This window comes from Tenrec ecaudatus, chromosome 6 (assembly GCF_050624435.1).
Source record: "Tenrec ecaudatus isolate mTenEca1 chromosome 6, mTenEca1.hap1, whole genome shotgun sequence".
NCBI lineage: Eukaryota > Metazoa > Chordata > Mammalia > Afrosoricida > Tenrecidae > Tenrec > Tenrec ecaudatus.
In genome coordinates, this window is record NC_134535.1 from 158,957,714 (window position 1) to 158,975,309 (window position 17,596).

General features: G+C 43.3%; 1 long non-coding RNA gene across 1 annotated transcript in view; it reads left to right on the forward strand.

Annotated features, from left to right (window-relative positions):
* LOC142451308 (uncharacterized) overlaps window positions 1-16,979 on the forward strand; it is a 166,883-nt gene extending 149,904 nt beyond the window's left edge. Inside the window, exon 4 of the long non-coding RNA XR_012784984.1 lies at window positions 16,763-16,979. This is a non-coding gene — a long non-coding RNA (uncharacterized LOC142451308). The remainder of the gene's footprint in view (window positions 1-16,762) is intronic.
* Window positions 16,980-17,596: the final 617 nt, after the last annotated feature.

Genomic DNA, 17,596 nt, shown 5'->3' on the forward strand with positions numbered 1-17,596 from the left:
TTCTGTCCAGAAGACAAATTCATATCCCAGGCAGACTCGCATAAGCAGCTAAGAAACCAATACTCTAAGTGAAAGAGGCAAAATAAAAAGCTAGAGGAAGACCTCCCACTCTGCTGGCTGTATGGGCATTCCCAAAGCAACTGAACACTTATTCCCTCTTTGTTGAAGCCATTTTGGGATGTGCCATTGTATTTTAAACTGATAGGAACAGCTACTACGCTTGATCTTAGCCCAAAGGCTGGGAAGCGGTTATATTTTAACTTCACATATTTATAGAACAAATGGTTTATTCACCACTATCTAGCAGAATTAGTGAAACAATAAGTTAATTTCATGTTGAAATTTTAGGAGCCCTTCAAGATTATAAGAAACCCTAGGGGCACTGTGGGTTAGGCATTGAGTTGTTAACCAAATGTTTGGTGGTTCAAACCCACCAGCTGCTCCAGGAGAGACAGATGAGACTGTCAGCTACCATAGTCAGAAATCTGATACAGGGTCAATATAAATTGAAATCAACAATGACACTGGTTTGGGTTTGTGAAACTGATGTTGAGTCATATGAAATCACTTTACTTGAGAGTCTGATAAGTAAGTACATTCGTAAGATCTCTCTCTCCCGACTAGAGTTAAACCTCGGACCTTCCCTCCTGACGAGAAAGAATTCATGCCGAAGCCTGGCTCGTGATCCAAGTGAATTTAATGAGAATTACAAGAAGCTTCAGGTTTTACGCTGTACCCATATGATTCCTTTCGACCGTGCAGCCTGGCAGAGACTGCTTGGAGTCACACAAAGATCTCTCTCCCAAGTTTTCCTCTGAAAAAGCCCCATCTCAAGTTCTCTCCCCAGTACCTTTCCTTTGTTTCTCTCTCTCTCCCCCTGGCTCCTGCCTTTTCAAGGATTCCCGGGGGAGGCGTGGTGAACGACCCCAGGTCGATCCCATTGGCTGAACTGCAATCACCTGGCCCAGGTGGGCTATCCAGGTTTAACGCCCATCCATGCCCACCGCTGGGAAAACCTAGGCCTTTGTTCTCTCGTGCTTGGCTATCTTGGGCATGTGTCAAGGGACATCCCATCCCTGCCTATCTGCCTAACATTTCCCCCTGAAGAGATATGGACCCAAATCTTTGGGGTACTGGATGACGACATCTCTATCTACTTCCTACTGGCAAAGGGGGCAAAGGGGGGTTTTGGGTCCATACCTTTCCTACTGTTAAGAGGGATTGTCCATTTAGAACCCAGGATGGATAAGGTCGAGGTGGGTTTAGGAGGCAATGGTCCTGGAGCTGACACACTTAGTTTAGAGGCCTTGGTAACCTGAGAACTGGAAAACAAACAACAGGTAAACAGCTTAAGTGAGACATGGGTAAGATTGTAAGGTGGCAGTGCCCTTGAAGTTAGGTTAGTGTCACAGACTTTGGTCATTGTAAACACAGGAACGGAGGAAAGGAACTCACCGGCCTAAAGGCAGTGAGGAGTTTGAGGTAGACTCATCTGTGCAGCCCTCATCTGTCCTGGGGTGGTCGTGGTGAAATACCATCCTAAGACCGTCCAGTGGCTCACAGCAGTATTCGTCTGCAGCCTCTTCCTCAGAGGGGTCAGATGGCGATGGTTTCCAGGGTTTCACCCGGGTATGGTGGATCCAAGCTCTCTGCCCTGGGACTTTGACAGCAGTGGGTAGAGAGCGAATTACTGGCAAAGGTCCCTTCCAGACTGGCTGGAGCTGGGAATTAGGGGACCCATCCTTCCAAGTTTTTAAAAGAACTAGATCTCCCAGATGGCACAAGGGTGGTAACTTTTCCTCCCCTTGGGCCTGAGTGAGCCCAAACTGATGGATGGCATATTGCTGTATTAAGGCTACGTCAGAGTCTATAGCTGGCTCTGTTACAAGAAACGGCCGCCCGTATAAAACTTCATAGGGGCTCAAACACGTGGGTTGCCATGGGGCAATCCTAAGATGCAGCAGAGCTTTGGGTAGTGCGTCTTTCCAGCTCATCTGAGTTTCTTTCATTAGCTTTCTGAGGGTTAACTTCAGGTGTTGATTAACTCTCTCCACCTGCCCTGAAGACTGGGGTCTCCTGACACAGTGGAGATGATAAGTTATCCCCAAGTGTTGGGAGACTGTTTGAGTGATTTGAGAGATAAAAGCTGGCCCATTATCACCCTGCAGTGATTTGGGAAGCCCAAATCGAGAAATTATTTCCTAAAGTAGTTTCTTAGCCACTTTGTGAGCCTTTTCAGTGCGGGTGGGATATGCTTCAATCCACCTGTAAGTGTCTATAAACACCAGAAGATATTTAAATCCCTGGACAACAGAAACCTGAGTAAAATCTATTTGCCAGTCTTCTCTGGGGTAGGATCCCTTGCGCTAAACAGGCTGAGCAAAGTGATTTCTGAGTGCCCCTCAGGGGCTGTTGGTCTGACAGGTGAGACAGTGGAAAGTTACTGACCTGATGGTTGAGGTTAAGTTGGCCCCACAGAACTGCTGAGTGAGCAGGGTCAAGGAGGGTTTATGGCTAAGATGAGTGGCGTCCTGGAAGGCTTTCACGACTTTCCACTGGAACCTCTGTGGTAGGAGGAGCTTGTTATCTTTCTTCCACCATCCATCAGGTCAAAGGCAGAAGTCTTGTGTCTTCGCTTGTTCCACTTCTTTTGGCGTATAGTCTGGAAGAGGAAGTTGGTTTTGGGGGATTAGGGCATTTATGGAAGCTGAGGGGCTGGTGCCCAAGGCTGCCTGCCTGGCGGCCTTATCAGCGGCTCGGTTGCCCACAGTGACTTCCAAGTCCCCCTTCTGGTGCCCACAGCAGTGCACTACCGCCACTTCAGCTGGTTTTTGGACAGCTTCCAAGAGTGCCTTGATCTGGCTCCCATACTTGATGGGGCTTCCCTGAGTGGTTAGATATCCTCTTTCCTGCCAGATGGCAGAGTGGGCATGGAGAACCAGAAACCCCTATTTGGAGTCAGTAAACAAAGTTAGTTTCTTCCCTCTGCTAACTCAAGGCCCCGGGTTAGGGCTGTGAGCTCAGCCAGTTGGGCTGAAGTTCCCGGGGGCAGGGGATTGGCTTCAATGACTTGGTCGAGGGAGACAATGGCATAGGCCGCCTTGCGTACTCCCTCAATCACAAGCTGAACCACACACAGTCTGCAAAAGCCAGTGGTTGGTCTTTGAGGTCTGGTCATGGCAGGTTATTAGTAGACAGCAGCTCAAAGCAGGAATGAAGGGGTGTAGTGTCTTCCCCTGGATCAGGGAGCAATGTGGATGGATTAAGTGTGCTACAAGTCTGGATAGTGATATCAGGGTTTTCTATAAGAAGAACCTGGTACTTCAATAGGCGGCTATCAGAAAGCCAGTTCTAGCCTTTCGCTTATAGCACTTTGGAGATCCTGTGATTATTTAGGACCTCTATATTTCCTCCCATAGTGATCTGTACTGCCTCTTGGACCAAGAGGGCCACAGCAGCGATTGCTCGCAGGCATGGTGGCCAGCCTGCTGAGGTAGGATCTAACCTCTTTGATAGGTAGGCCACTGGCTGAGGCTGAGGTCCTAGCTTCTGTACCAGCACGCCCAGAGCCACCCCCTTTCTCTCATGAGCATACGGGAAAAACTTCTTTGCAGGGTCTGGGAGAACCAGCGCTGGAGCTTGGAGCAGGAGAGTCTTAAGCTGGTTTACTGCTTCCCTCTGCTCTGTGCCCCCCAGTAGGGGCTCGAGATCACTCCTCCCTTTTAGGCTCTCATAAAGGGGCTTGGCTAGAGTCCATAGTTAGGAGTCCAGATTCTACAAAACTCTGTGAGGCACAGAAATGCCTGCAGTTGCTTCCACGTTTCCAGCTCAGGTAGCTCCACTATTTCCCTTACTCGTTCTGAGGAGAGCCCTTTCTTTCCTTTTGATAAAACCAGTCCCAGGTAGGTTACCTCCTGTTGCACTAGCTGGGCCTTGGCCCTGGAGACTTTGTAACCTCTGTCTGCCAAGATGTTTAGAGCTTGCACTGTATGGGCAATGGGCTGTTCCTGAGTGGCCGAGCAGAGAGGAGGTCGCCTACATACTGTAGGACCGTGACCCCCTCCAGAGTAAGGCCAGTAAGGTCCTGGTTTAGGGCTTGCCCAAATAAATGGGGACTATCTCTGAACCCCATTGGTAAGACGGTCCAACTGAGTTGCCGTGACTGCCCTTTTTCTAACTTCCACTCAAAGGCAAAAAGAAACTGGCACTGTTTATCCAACGGGATACAGAAGGAGGCATCCTTCAAGTCTAGGACACTTACCACTGGGTGGAGCTAGGGATTTTCCCTAGGAGGGTACAGGGGTTTGGCACTACTGGGTACAGTGGGATCACTGCTTTATTTATTATTCTAAGGTCTTAGACAAGCCGATAAGACCCATCTTTCTTCTTAACTGGTATTGGGGTGTTACAGGGGGAGTTAACAGGGCCCAAAAATCCATGTTGGAGAAACTTTCTAATAAGGGTTTGTAACCCTTTGATGGCTTCAGGTTTCAAGAGATACTGTTGCTGATGGGGAAACTGGGTAGGATCTTTGAGGAAAATCTTTACAGGGGTAGCATACTTAGCTCTGCCGGGGACTTTTGTGTCCCAAACCTCAGGAGTTATGGCTTGTTCCCATGGTTCCCGTGGGGGGGAATCTGAGGCTCCTCCACTGTGAGGAGCAACTGGAAAGCTGTAGAGGGATGAGGATGAGGTCCAGTGATTATGCAGGTGTGCAGTTTGGACATCAGGTCTCGGCCTATGAGAGGAGCTGGACATTCAGGTATCACTAGGAAGCTATGAGGAAAAATAGAAGTTATTCCAACGACATCTGAGAGGCTCAGTAAAATGTTTAACCTCAGGTCTTCCTGACACTCCCCGAGTTCCTTTCGTTTCTCTCTCTCTCTCCCCCTGGCTCCTGCCTTTTCAAGTATTCCCGGGGGAGGCATGGTGAACGACCCCAGGTTGATCCCATTGGCTGAACTGCAATCACCTGGCCCAGGTGGGCTATCCAGGTTTAACGCCCATCCATGCCCACCGGTGGGAAAACCTAGGCCTTTGTTCTCTCGTGCTTGGCTATATTGGGCATGCGTTAATGGACATCCCATCCCTGCCTATCTGCCTAACACATGGTTTGTTGTCGTTATTTTTGTTCCATGCCATACCTTTGCTGACCCACCGTGACCCTATACACAACAGAGGGAAACACTGCCTGATTCTGTACCATCCTTACAATTATGCGCAAGCCCATTGTTACAGCGACGGTGCCAATCCATCTTGTTAAGTGTCTTCCTTGTTTTCTCTGCCCACCTCCCCACCACAACTTTATTAAGCATAACGTCCTTCTCCAGGGGCTGGTTTATCCTGACAATATGTCCAAAGTAGAGAAGGTGAATTATTGCCATCCTTGGCTCAAAGGATCACTCTGGTCCTACCTCTTCCAAGACAAATCAGTTTGTCCTTTGGGCATTCCATCATACTGCCAATATTCTTTGCTGTAATTCAAATGCATCAATTCAAATGTAACTCAAATGCATCTGTAATTCAAATGCATCAATCCTTCTTTGGTCTTCCTTTTTCAGTATTCCTTTGAATGCACGTTCAACTTTCACATGTGTAGGAGGAAATGGAAGATACCATGGCTTATGTCCTTAAAGTAATATCCTTACTTTTCAATACTCTCTAAAGAAGTCTTGAGCAGCACATTTACCTAATGCAATGTGTTTTTTGATCTCGTGACCGCTGCTTCCATGAGCATTGATTATGGATCCAAGTAAGAAAAAAATCCTTCAGAACTTCAGTCATTTCAATATTTATCATGATGTCACTTATTGGTTCAGTTGTGAGGATATTTGTCTTTCAAACATTGAGTTGTAAGCCCCATTGAAGGCTACAATCCTCGATCTTCATCAGCAAATGCTTCAGTTCCTCTTCCCTTTCAATAAACAAGGTCATGCCATCTATATACCACAGGTTGTTAATTAGCTTTCCTCTCATCCTTATGCTGAATTCTTCTTCATACAATCTACTTTCTCTATTTGTTCAGCATATAGATTGAGCAAGTATGGGGCGAGGATACAACCCTGACACACCTTTCCTGATTTTAAACCCCGCAGCATTCCCTTGTTCTTCTCCCATAAGTGTTCTGTTCTGGTCCCACAATTGTCTCTTGATACATGCACAAATTCTTCAGGAGTACAATGAAATGTTCTGGGCTTCCCATTACTCTCAAGGATAAACAAAATGTAGTGTGTTCCACATAGTCAAAGGCCTTGGCATCGTCAATGAAACACAAGTAAGCATCTTTCTGGTATGCTCTGCTTTGAGCCAAGACACAACTGACATCAGCTGTGATTTCCCTTGCTCCATGTCCTCTTCTGAATCCAGCTTGAACTTCTGGCAGCTCCCTTTGAATGTACTGCTGCAACTGTTGTTGGATGATCTTCAGCAAAATTTTACTTGTGTGTGATCTCAATGCTATTGTTCTATAGCTTGAGTATTCTGTTGGGTCACCTTTTTTGGGAATGAACACGAATATGGATCTCTTCCAGTCCATTGGTCAAGTAGCTGTCTTCCAAATTTCCTGATAGGGTGAGTGCTTCCAGTGCTTCTTCAGCTTTCTGAAACATCTCAATGAATATTTCGTCAAGTCCTGGAGCCTGGTTTTTTGGCTAATGCATTCAATGCACCTTGGACATCTTTCTTCAACACCATTGGTTCGTGCTCATATGCTGCCTCTTGACGTGGTGGACTTTGTGTGTTGTGTGTATTGTCTGTACTTTATGTGTGGTCATGATAATGAATTTTAGAACCATCAAAGAAGCTGAATCCATGGGAGGAATCGATGGTGTCAGAATAGGGTAAAAAGGGAAGGGCGGCAGAGGCAATTGGTCTTGGGTTGGCGTAGAGTTGGAGTCGCCTCCTTTGTGTAGCCACAGGAAGTCAGATATACCCTCCCCCCCCATTTCCTCAGTAATCTTTCAAACAACCACCCTACGAAAACAAAAGTAAGTTAATTGCATAGTGTTGTTTTTTTTTAATCTTTGATCATGAAGTTCTGTACCTGGGCTGTACATGAGAAAACTAGCAAACTTCAAACAGTGTACTTTTTTTAGGGTCCAGTGCTAAGAACCCATTTCTCTTTGTCGCTCTGTCTCTCTCTCTCTCTCTCTCTCTCACACACACACACACACGCACACATGCACAGTAGAAAGTTAAGCCACAGTTTTAATAAAGCACAGTCACTTAAATAGAAATGAAGCAGGTCCCTCTGCAAAGTTGAGAAGGACACCTTAAGCACAGGTAAGCCACACTTTTCTCCAGGAGCAGAGCAGGTGTCCTCTGAGAGTTGAGAAGGGACATTGTCTAGAGAAATACTTCTAGTCTTTAAATGGCACTTTCAAGGGGGAGATTGCCACACTGCAGCTCGTCAAGTCACTTTGTACTTAATTGTTCCATTTGTCCTTGGGTCTCATACATCATTTCTTTTTTAAAAAAGTAAAAGATTATATTTATTAGGAACGGCTTCACCATCATTTCCTTCCTTTTTATCTGGGCAGTGGCTCGGGCCAGCATGTCTCAGAATGTTTCTGCATTATCTTCATATAAGCCTTGTATCAGGATTTTCACCAGGTCCTGGCTTCAAGTTTAAGGTATTTATCAGCCACTTCTCACAGTCCTTTGTTCATTAATTGTTCTCATGGGGGCCTTTGTTCATTCCCTTAACAGGCAGGACAAAAGGCCTTGTTCAGCCTCTCAGTGATAAAATCAAGTATTTAAATAAAACCAAAAAACCCCACTCATTCTAAAGGTAGGTAGGAACCTCACTACCATCCAGATAATAGGGATTCATAGCGACCCTACAGGACAAGGTAAAACTTCCCTTGTGAGTTTTCAAGACTGGAACACTTTATAGGAAAAGAAAGTCCTATATTTTTCCCTGAAGAGCAGCTAGTGGTCTGGAACTGCTGACCTTACTGACCAAAGCCCAACACGCAACTACTCTGCCACCAGGGGTCCCTGTAAATGGTCTACACACTCCCAATCAAATGTATGGGCTTCAGACTAGATGGAATAGCAAAACCTAAAATACGCTTTCCCTTCCTAAGGTTACAAAAGGTATGGTAACAAGTGTCTCATGTGAATATTAATCTTAAGAAATCTATAATTTAAAAAAAAAGAAATCTATAATTGCTACATTAATATCAGGGCACAAAGACATAAAGACAAAGTACACTACCAAAGCAACAAAAGACCTTTTATAATGATAAAAGTGCTATTGTGTTAGCTGAGTTTTCTACAGAAGCAAAGCCAGCGACACTTACATATGTACATAGAACGAAATTTGCTTCAAGAAAAAATGGCTTACACGGTCGTAGAAGGTGGTCAAGTCTAATTTGGTTGTCAGAGATTGCACTGGAGACTTTCCTGACTCAAGTGACTTTCTGAGGATGTAAGATCAGAGGCTGGTGGACACAGGCACAGAATATTTTAAGGCAGGCTGTGGTCAGCTCCAGGACCAGCAGACAATATGGAGAGCCACTGGCCCATGTTGCAAGGGATCAGACTCAGGATTCAGCCCAACCGGAAATGCAGTGACAGAGAAAGACAGAGGGAGATTCCATTTTCTGCAGTATTTCTTTCCCAGATAGCACATAAGTCATATCCTCAAGAAGGGGAAGCGCCTACTACCACAGAGAATCATGGCTAGGCCTAATTGACACTAAGCTGAAAGATCATAATGATTCAAAAATACGTAAACATTTCAGTTTTATATTTACCTAATAACAAATATTTAATATGTGAAGCAAACACCAATAAAACTGAGAGTCCAAATAGATGAACATCTTTTCTCTAGAGATGTCCCATCTATTTTCAACCTGATCTATAAGGTATATCTTAATAAAATGATAAATTGTCTAGTACAGACACAACTTCATGAAGTCGGTGTAAAAATGGAATTCATTTTTGCAACCCTTCATATATTGCAAATATTTTCATGTTTGTAATATGCTATTTATTTTATGTGTGTAGCTCTTACTAATCTTTTACTTTATAATTTTTCGCTTTGGGATCATATATTGAATGAATATTTCCTCCAGTATTACATGAATAATTATTTTAGATATCATTTTAAAATATCATTCAATGTTTACTCAAATATTTAATATTTTTGTATATTTTCCAGAATATGGGGTAGAGTAGCAATCTAATTTCATTTCCCCCAATCATTCATTTCTCCAACAATGTTGGAAAGGTGCCCCATTTTGGTTTTCTTTGCATGATTTATTTTCTGTTAGGTGTTCTTCAGTTGGTTCTGACTCTTGTTAACTGCCACCAAGTTGGTACCGACTCATGGCAACCCTGTAGTACAGGGAAGAACTTCCCCCAGTGTGTTTCCAGGATGGTAACTCTTTATGGGTGTAGAAAGCCCTGTCTTTCTCTGGTGGAGTGGCTGGTGCTTTTGAACCCTTGACCTTGGTTCTGACTCATAGCAGCCCTATATAGGTACAATAATCCATCTCATTTCTCAGAGGGCATTTCTTTTTCTCAGTGCCCTTCTACTTTACCAGCCTGATATCCTTTTCCAGAGATTGGTCTCTCTCCTGATCCCAAGGATGTGAGATAAATTCTTACCACTCTGATTTTTAAGGAGTACTTTGTACTTCTCCAAGACAACATGTTTGTTCTTGTGGAAGTCAATGGTACTTTCAATATTCTTTCCCAACACCATAATTCAAATTCATATATTTTTTCCTACAGTCTTCCTTATGCATTGTCTAGCTTATATACACACATGCAGTGATTGAAGATACAATGACTTGGATCAGGCACACTTTAGTCCTTAAAGCAGCATCTTTGTCCTTTAACACTTTAAAGACCTTTAAGAGGTCTTGTGCAGCAGATTACCTAATGCAATGCATAGTTTATATTTTCAACAGCTTCTTCCATAAGGGTTGATAGTGAAACCCAAGTAAAAGGAAACTCTTGACAACTTCACGCTTATCTCCATTGGCCATGATGTGGTATCTTGGTTCAGGTGTAATGACTTGTTTTTCTTGACATGGAGTTGTAATCCATCGTGAAGGCTACAAGCATTGATCTTCATCAGCAAGTGCATCAAGTTCCCCTTGCTTTCTGCAAGCAAGGCTATGTCGCAGGTCATTGAAGAGCTTTCCTCCAATCTTGAAACCACGTTCTGCTGCATAGAGTCCAGCTTCTCAGATAACATCCTGAGCCTAGAGAGTGAATATGTATGTTGAAAGAATACAACAGTGACACGCACCTCTCCATTTTTTAGCCAGGAAGAATCCCCCTTTTCTCTTCAAATGGCTGACTTACACAGGTTGCGAATGAGCGCAATAGCCATAGTTTGCCATCAACCACACAGTGAAATACTTTTGCAAAGTCCTAAAATACAAGTAAACACCTTTCCTGTATTCTCTGCTTTCAGCCAAGATCCGTTGGATATCAGCAGTGATATCCCTTGTTCTAAGTCCTCTGCTGAATCTGGTCTCCACTCCTTGCAGCCCCTGTCAGTGCACCGATGCAATCCTTGTTGAATCATCAGCAGCATTTTATTTTTGTGTCACATTAGTGATACTGTTCAATGAGTTCTGCATTCTGTTAGTCACCTTTCTTCGGAATGGAAACAAATATGGATCTCTTCCAGTTGGTTGACCAGGTAGCTAGCTGTCTTAGAAATTTCTTGGCATTGATGCATGGATGTTTCCAGTGGAACGGCAATTTGTTGAAGATTTTAATCATTATGTCATCAATTTCTAGAGCCTTGTTTTTCACCATCACCTTAAATGGAGTTGAATTTTTCTGCCTGTACCATTGGCTCTTCTCCTAGACACCCTCTTATAAGAGCTGGACGTCATTTTGATGCGGTGATGGCTCTTCATGCTCCATCTTCTTTTAATGATCCCTGCATCTCATTGCATGTTTGGTCGGTGTCAGGTTGAAGAAGTTGGTAGAATTTAAAAATATCTCCCTAATTGGTTTTCTTGGTTGGTCCTTGAACTGGAATAATAGTTGTATTAACTGGCTTCCTTAGAGGTACATACATAACATCCTATCAAGATAGAAGTGCAACTTTTCAGGGTGAATGTGAAGCCATCCCTCTTCAATTTGTCATTGATGGCAGAGTCAGTCTTATGGTTGTCTGATTCACAATGGCCAGTACCAGTCTAGTTAGGCTCACCAAATGCCTAGGCTGTCCTAATCTTTATGCATTCCTTTTCATGTTTGACTATTCCCAATGTTCCTAGATTCATTCTTCATGCAGTCTCTATTTTGATGACTACTTTGAGGCTGTTTCTTCTGCTTTTGCATGAAGCAGCATCAGCAAATGAAGGAACTAAAAACCTTTGCTCCATTCAGATCACTGAAAGGCAACTCTACTTTGAGGGCCTTCCAACCTGAGAGTCTCATCTTCAGGCACTATTGTCAGACAGTGAGTTGCTGCTATTCATACAGGTTTTAATGATTAATTCCACAGAAGTGGATTGCCTATCCCTTCTTCATAGTCTGTGAAGCAGCTCTGAAATCTGCCTACCTTGGGCGACCCAACTGGTATTTGAAATACTACTGTCATCGCTTTTGGTACCACAGCAATATGTAAACCACCACAGTAGGAATCCCTCACTGCCAAGTGGAGGTTTAGAAGTTTAGATGTCTTTATCTTACCTGCTTTCTCTTTTAAGCATTTACTGAGCAGCTACTACAGATCATGTGGTAGAGTTAGGATTTGGTGCCCAAAAAATAGTCCAAAAATCCAATGCATTGTCTTTGAGCTCATGGCCTACTGAGAAGTAGAGACAAGGACTAGCTGTATGAACAAAGCACTATAGGATTATGCATGAGAGAGTGACTGGATTTATCTGGGAGAAACTTTAAGTGACATTTAATCTAGTTCCTAAAGAAGAAGAAAGATGAAAGCCCATAGCAGTTAGAGGCAATGCCGGAACTAGGCAATGATTGTGCAGGTGAGGGGTTAGTGGGTGCTGGAATCTAATCCTAGTGCTTTTCAGCAAGCAGTGTGCCTTGGCACAGGAAGGGATCCTGCTGAAGAAAGGGGGCTTTATTTTTTTTCCTTTCAATGTTCTGTATGGGCTAATATTAGCCTTGGGACAGCCTGCGCAAATTCAAGAATTTGTGGATGTGTATGACATATTGGAGCAAAGTAAGGTATGTCATGAAGTTGAAGAATGGTCTGTGTGGAGCTGTGGTCTTGGAGATAGGGCTTCAGGTTCTCCGGTGTGACCTTTAGAGAGTTCTAGCTTTATTCCATAGGATCAGGTTTCTGTGTTTAGAAAAATTTGAGTAAACTAGCGTGATTGGTTTTGGTTTTCATTCTCTCTCTCTCTCTCTCTCTCTCTCTCTCTCTCTCTCTCTCTCTCTCTCTCTCTCTCTCTCTCTCTCTCTCTCTCCTCAACCCTAGCAGCAGCATTGAGGATAGACAGAAAGAAAATGGGAGAAATGATGAAAATAGGCAGCTGATTTAGCTTGTACGTCAGTCAGTAGGGGAGTAACTAAGGAAGGAGATGCTGAGGAGTCAAATCTAAACAGATGATGAGAAAGACCAACATTTGCGAGAGATAACTTAGGACAAATTAACAGTACTAACAACCTCTACCTAGGTAGTGCTGGAGAAGAATAGAATATTTCCCTTCTCTCTAGGCTTCACAAAGGACCTCATTTTAATTTGAGGCTGACGTTATAATAAACTCAGACTTTCTTGGGCCAAAGTGGTCCTCTCTGAACAGGATGAATTGATACAGTGGTTGCAACACTGGACTCAAACTTTGTACCAGCTGTGACGAGGGTGCTTGACCAAGCAGCGTTCTGTGCTGTTGTATGTAGGTTGCTATGAGCTGGCACCGACTGAATGACATCTAACAATAACTACAGCCACATGTTTCATTACGCTCATAAAACATGTAGTGTTTTCCAACATCTGTTCAATTTACAGACTTGCCAGCCCCACACTTGCCTTTTAAAGGTTTTTATAATTGTGTGAAAAAATAAACAACAAGTAAAAAAGCTGTACATTTTAATAGTAAACCTTGTATTTCTCTTTATAGTAAAATCCTTCTTAAGTCCATGCTCAGACCTTGGGTTTCACTGCCTGGCAAATTCCCCCCAACTCTAATGTCACCAGAAAAAAATTTCTCTCTGGCTATCTTGGCTTTCCTTCTGCATACCTCGACTACCAGCCTCATAATTGAAGGCCTTAATTTATTCACCACACCACGTCTTTGCCCGCCTGCCATCTGTAATTTATGCTTTACACACTCTACTGCCTGATATTATTTAATTCTGTTTTTTTTTAATTGGACAAGAGTTTTGTGAACCAGTTGGTAGGAATCATCCCATTAAAATATGGTTATGCATAACAGTATTTAGAAAAAATTCCCAGCAGTGAATTTTAGTTTTGTTATATAATATTCTTTCTAGTACTACTCAGCTGGTGGTTAGAGTTGTCATTAATATTATAAAATAAAGATAACAGAAATTCCCGGGAATGAATGACCTCCCAAGAGAATGCCAGAGGTTCTCATCTAGGTCTGAATAATCTAGCCAGGCAAACAAAAGGAAGCAGCAACTGAAACATACCAGCATGGGGCACGGATTGTTCACCCCAGAGCAGAACCTCAATTATACAGGGCATTTATATATAAACCAACCATTGACCTGCCTTTTCTTCATTTGCCTCTTTGGGGTTAGGAGCAGAACATAAACTGGTAAGTAAAGTGTTGGTGGAATCTTGAGAAGTCCAGAGATACGGTAGCTCTTATTTCTTCTTCTCTTTGAATACCTTGCAAGCAACACAGACGGCAAAGGTTTTCATGGGTCAGACAGAGTAAAGTAGCACTCGGAAGATCCCATCTATCTGATCACCTAAACCAAAGCTGGACCAAAGGGGACTCCTTTCTGCATGGTTAGGTCTACCCTATTCACTTCCCTGCCACGCAGCTAAGCTCTAGTCAGTGGACTGTGATTGGAAGTGACAAGCTCTGTTTATGGGTCCCTACAGCCTGCAAATGTGTGATCCCCTCTGCTCATTTCCATTTGCAGTTTAGCACAAGCACAGGCATTTGTTGATGATAAAGCCACAGGACTGAAGAAGCCGGATCTCTGGAAGCATACGTGGAGGAGAGTCTCTTACCTAAAACGAACACTCAAACTCACTTGGGAATTTCTATGAGTGATAAACACTCTAATGCACGAGTTCCATTATACATTTGGGCTTATTTGTCACAGAGCTAAGTTTTTACTTAGCAGTAGATGGGACTGAAAACAAAACAAAAAACTCATTGTGAACGCTCAATTCTGACTCATAGTGACCCTGTCAGGCAGAGTAGAACTATTGCTGTTTGTTTCTGAGACTATAATTTTCACAGGAGTAGAAAGCCTCGTTTTTCTTCCTCCAAGTGGCAGGTGGTTTTGAACTTCTGACCTTTTGGTTAGTAGTCCATCGTATAACCCATCATGCCATCAGGGCTAGCTAACAGACGGGGATGGCACTCATTGCCATCCAGTCAACATTGACTGGCTCATGAATGACTCTACTAGAGAGGGGAGAACTACTCCTGTGGGTTTACAAAACCAAAGCTTTATGAGAATAGAAAGCCTTCTCTTTCTCCTGAGGTGGTTTTGAACTCCCAACCTTGTAGCTAGTAGCCCAACACATAGCCACTAGGCCACCATGGCTCCTTAGCAGATAGGGAAACTATAAACCAAACCAAATTCACCGCCTTTGAGCCAATGACTTACAGCGACTCCCTGTGGCTTTCTGAAACTGAACTGTCTATGGGAGTAGAAAGTCCAATCTTTCTCCCTCAGAGCTGTCAGCCATTGTATCAATCCATCTCCTGGAAGACCTTCCATTTTCCCACTGGCCTTCTGCTTTAACAAGCATGATGGCCTTTTCCAGGGAGTGGCCTCTCATGATAACATGCCCAGAGTACTTCAGACAAAGTTTTGCCATGCTGGCTTCTAAGGATGACTTCTTCCAGGACAGATTTGTTTGTTACTTGGAAGTCCGTGGTGCTTTCAATATTCTACATCAGCACCCTAAATTCAAATGCATAAATTCTTCTGCAACTGGCCTCGTTCGTTGGCCAACTTTCACAGGCACGTGAGGTGGCTGAAAAGACTATCACTTGGGTCGGAGGCACCTAAGTCTTCAAAGTGACATGCTTGCTCTCCAATAGTTCAAAAGTCTGTGCAGAAGGTTTGCCCGATGCGCATGTTGTTTGATTACGTGACTGTTGCTCTCATGAACACTGATTGCGTACACAAGTCCATAAGTGAAATCCGCAGGGCTTGGTCTTCATCAGAAAACACTTCAAGTCATCTTCCCTTCCAGCAAACAAGGCTGTGTCATCTGCATGTGGCAGGCTGTTGACAAGCCTTCCTCCAATCCTGGTGCTACATTCCTTTTCATGTAGTCTCGCTTCTCAGATTATTCTCTCAGCACACAGATTGAATGAATATGATGACAGGATACAAACCCTTCCTAATTCTTAACCACCCAGGATTCCCTTCTGTTTGTAAAACTGGCTCTGGGGGTGTCTAGGGTAGATCATGGTATGTAGTTATGGCTGATTCAAGTTTTGAAACTGGGCAAGTACAAGATGCATCTAAAATATCTTCTTGTCCCGAAACAAAGTATTCAAAAGGGGTTGGCATGTCAAAAGGACACAGAGATTAACTTGAAGGAGGTCCCACTTGGCCTGATCTGGGACAATATGAATACAGAAATAAATAATAAGTGTAAAGAGTCTTAGTTAATTTAATAGAAGAAACCATGAGTTCACATTGATATAAATAAATGAATCTATTGAAAGTTTATTAAGGACCAGGATATTTTCCCTCACAAACTAGTAAACAATTGTGAAAGGACATGTCATTAGAACAGAGAGACTAGGGAACAATCACCTCAATCAATTGATCAGAATTAACAACATTTGTAATGGGACAAATAGAAATCATACAGCACTGGATAGGATGCAATCAAAAGGGGGCAATATCACCTCTGGGATATTACTGTTAAAGACTTGACTCTAATCAGACAGAACATCAGAAAAGAAAGAAAATTGTCCTCTTGTCCCTAAAATACCTAGCCTATAATCTTTACAAACATCAACAGCATGAGCTCAAGAACAAATTGAAGAGCTGTTCCAGATCGAAGGACATTTAAGAAATAGGAAAAATAAAAAGCACTCTGACTGAACTGGATCCTTTTGCCAAAGAGGTAGGTCATCAGGGAACGAATGGGGGGACTACAGCAGAGTGAACATTCATTTCCTACTACTGGTGGTTTTATCGTGGGTTTGTTGAAGAATGTCCTTGTTTGGTGGCACAGATCATTTGATTTTGGTCTCCAATGGAAAGGTTGCTAGTTCAAATCTACCCAGAGGTACTGTCCAAGAAAGTTCTTGAAATCTGTTTACGGACCATGGAAAACACTATGAAGCAGTTTGTCTCTCTGACACAAATGTCTTCACTAATACAAATTGACTTGATTGCTCCTCATTTTCAGTAAATGCACAATATGTGTTTTAGGGGAAAAGAGTGATGCAGCATCCTGTTGGAAACTTCTCCCAATAGGATCATGGAAATAAAGCTATGTGACAGCACCAAGCCATGGTCCTTGTTTCATTGAATTTTATTACAAAGAATCATTGCCCAAATGAGAAAGGTCTGTGGTAACAGTAAATAATTGCATCAGGAGACTAAATACTTAGGTCTGTAACCCCACTCTCTTTATTAGTTCCTAGCCCTGGACACAGGATGGGATTAAACCGAACGTTGTCGTTATCATGGGACGTTATTAAGCACACATGCGCTGCTTAATGCTTAATGCTCTATCATTCGACATCATAAAAAGTGAGTACCACCAGCCAATCATTGTGGCATGGACTGTTTGGGACCATTCTTTGGGACCCTTTTTGCATTCATTATATTTTCTTCCAGGTCCATCAAATAGAGAAGCTGTTAAGTTACAGGGGAGCCTATCTCCTTTTACTGAATTTCATGAGTGGTCTCAGGGTGGGAGTCGGGAATGGTGGGCTAAATTATTCATCACGACAGAAATAATTATCTTCATACACGAGACAGAAGCGCAAATGTCTTTTAAGAAGCCAACTTGAGAAATGCTCCCCACTGATAGTGAAAGTAATAAGATGTGTCCCTGCCCCTAGTCACAAGCTTTCATTTTTCAACATTCGCAGCGAGTGCCCTGAGCTGACAAATGTCTGATTAACAAAATTAAGAAGAGATTTGGCGGTAGCCTTAATCCCTCCCCCGGGCCTTTCGGTTTTTAGATTTCTAGGTCGATTATCTTTTCAGGTCAGATCTGCCTTCCTCCCTCTTGTTCCTTATCATTTGTGATTGAGCCAATATGATGGCTTCCCGCCAGCGCCAGGACAGATCAGAACATTTGTTCCCATCGCAAGAAATCCGGTTGATTTTATTGTTAGGTCCGGTACTTTTCCACTCACAGTGACCCCGTGGGACAGAAGAGAACTGCCCTGTTGGGTTTGCTAGCTGCAGGCTTTTGATTGTTAGGTATTTCTCTCCAGGAGCATTGGATAGCTTCCAAGAA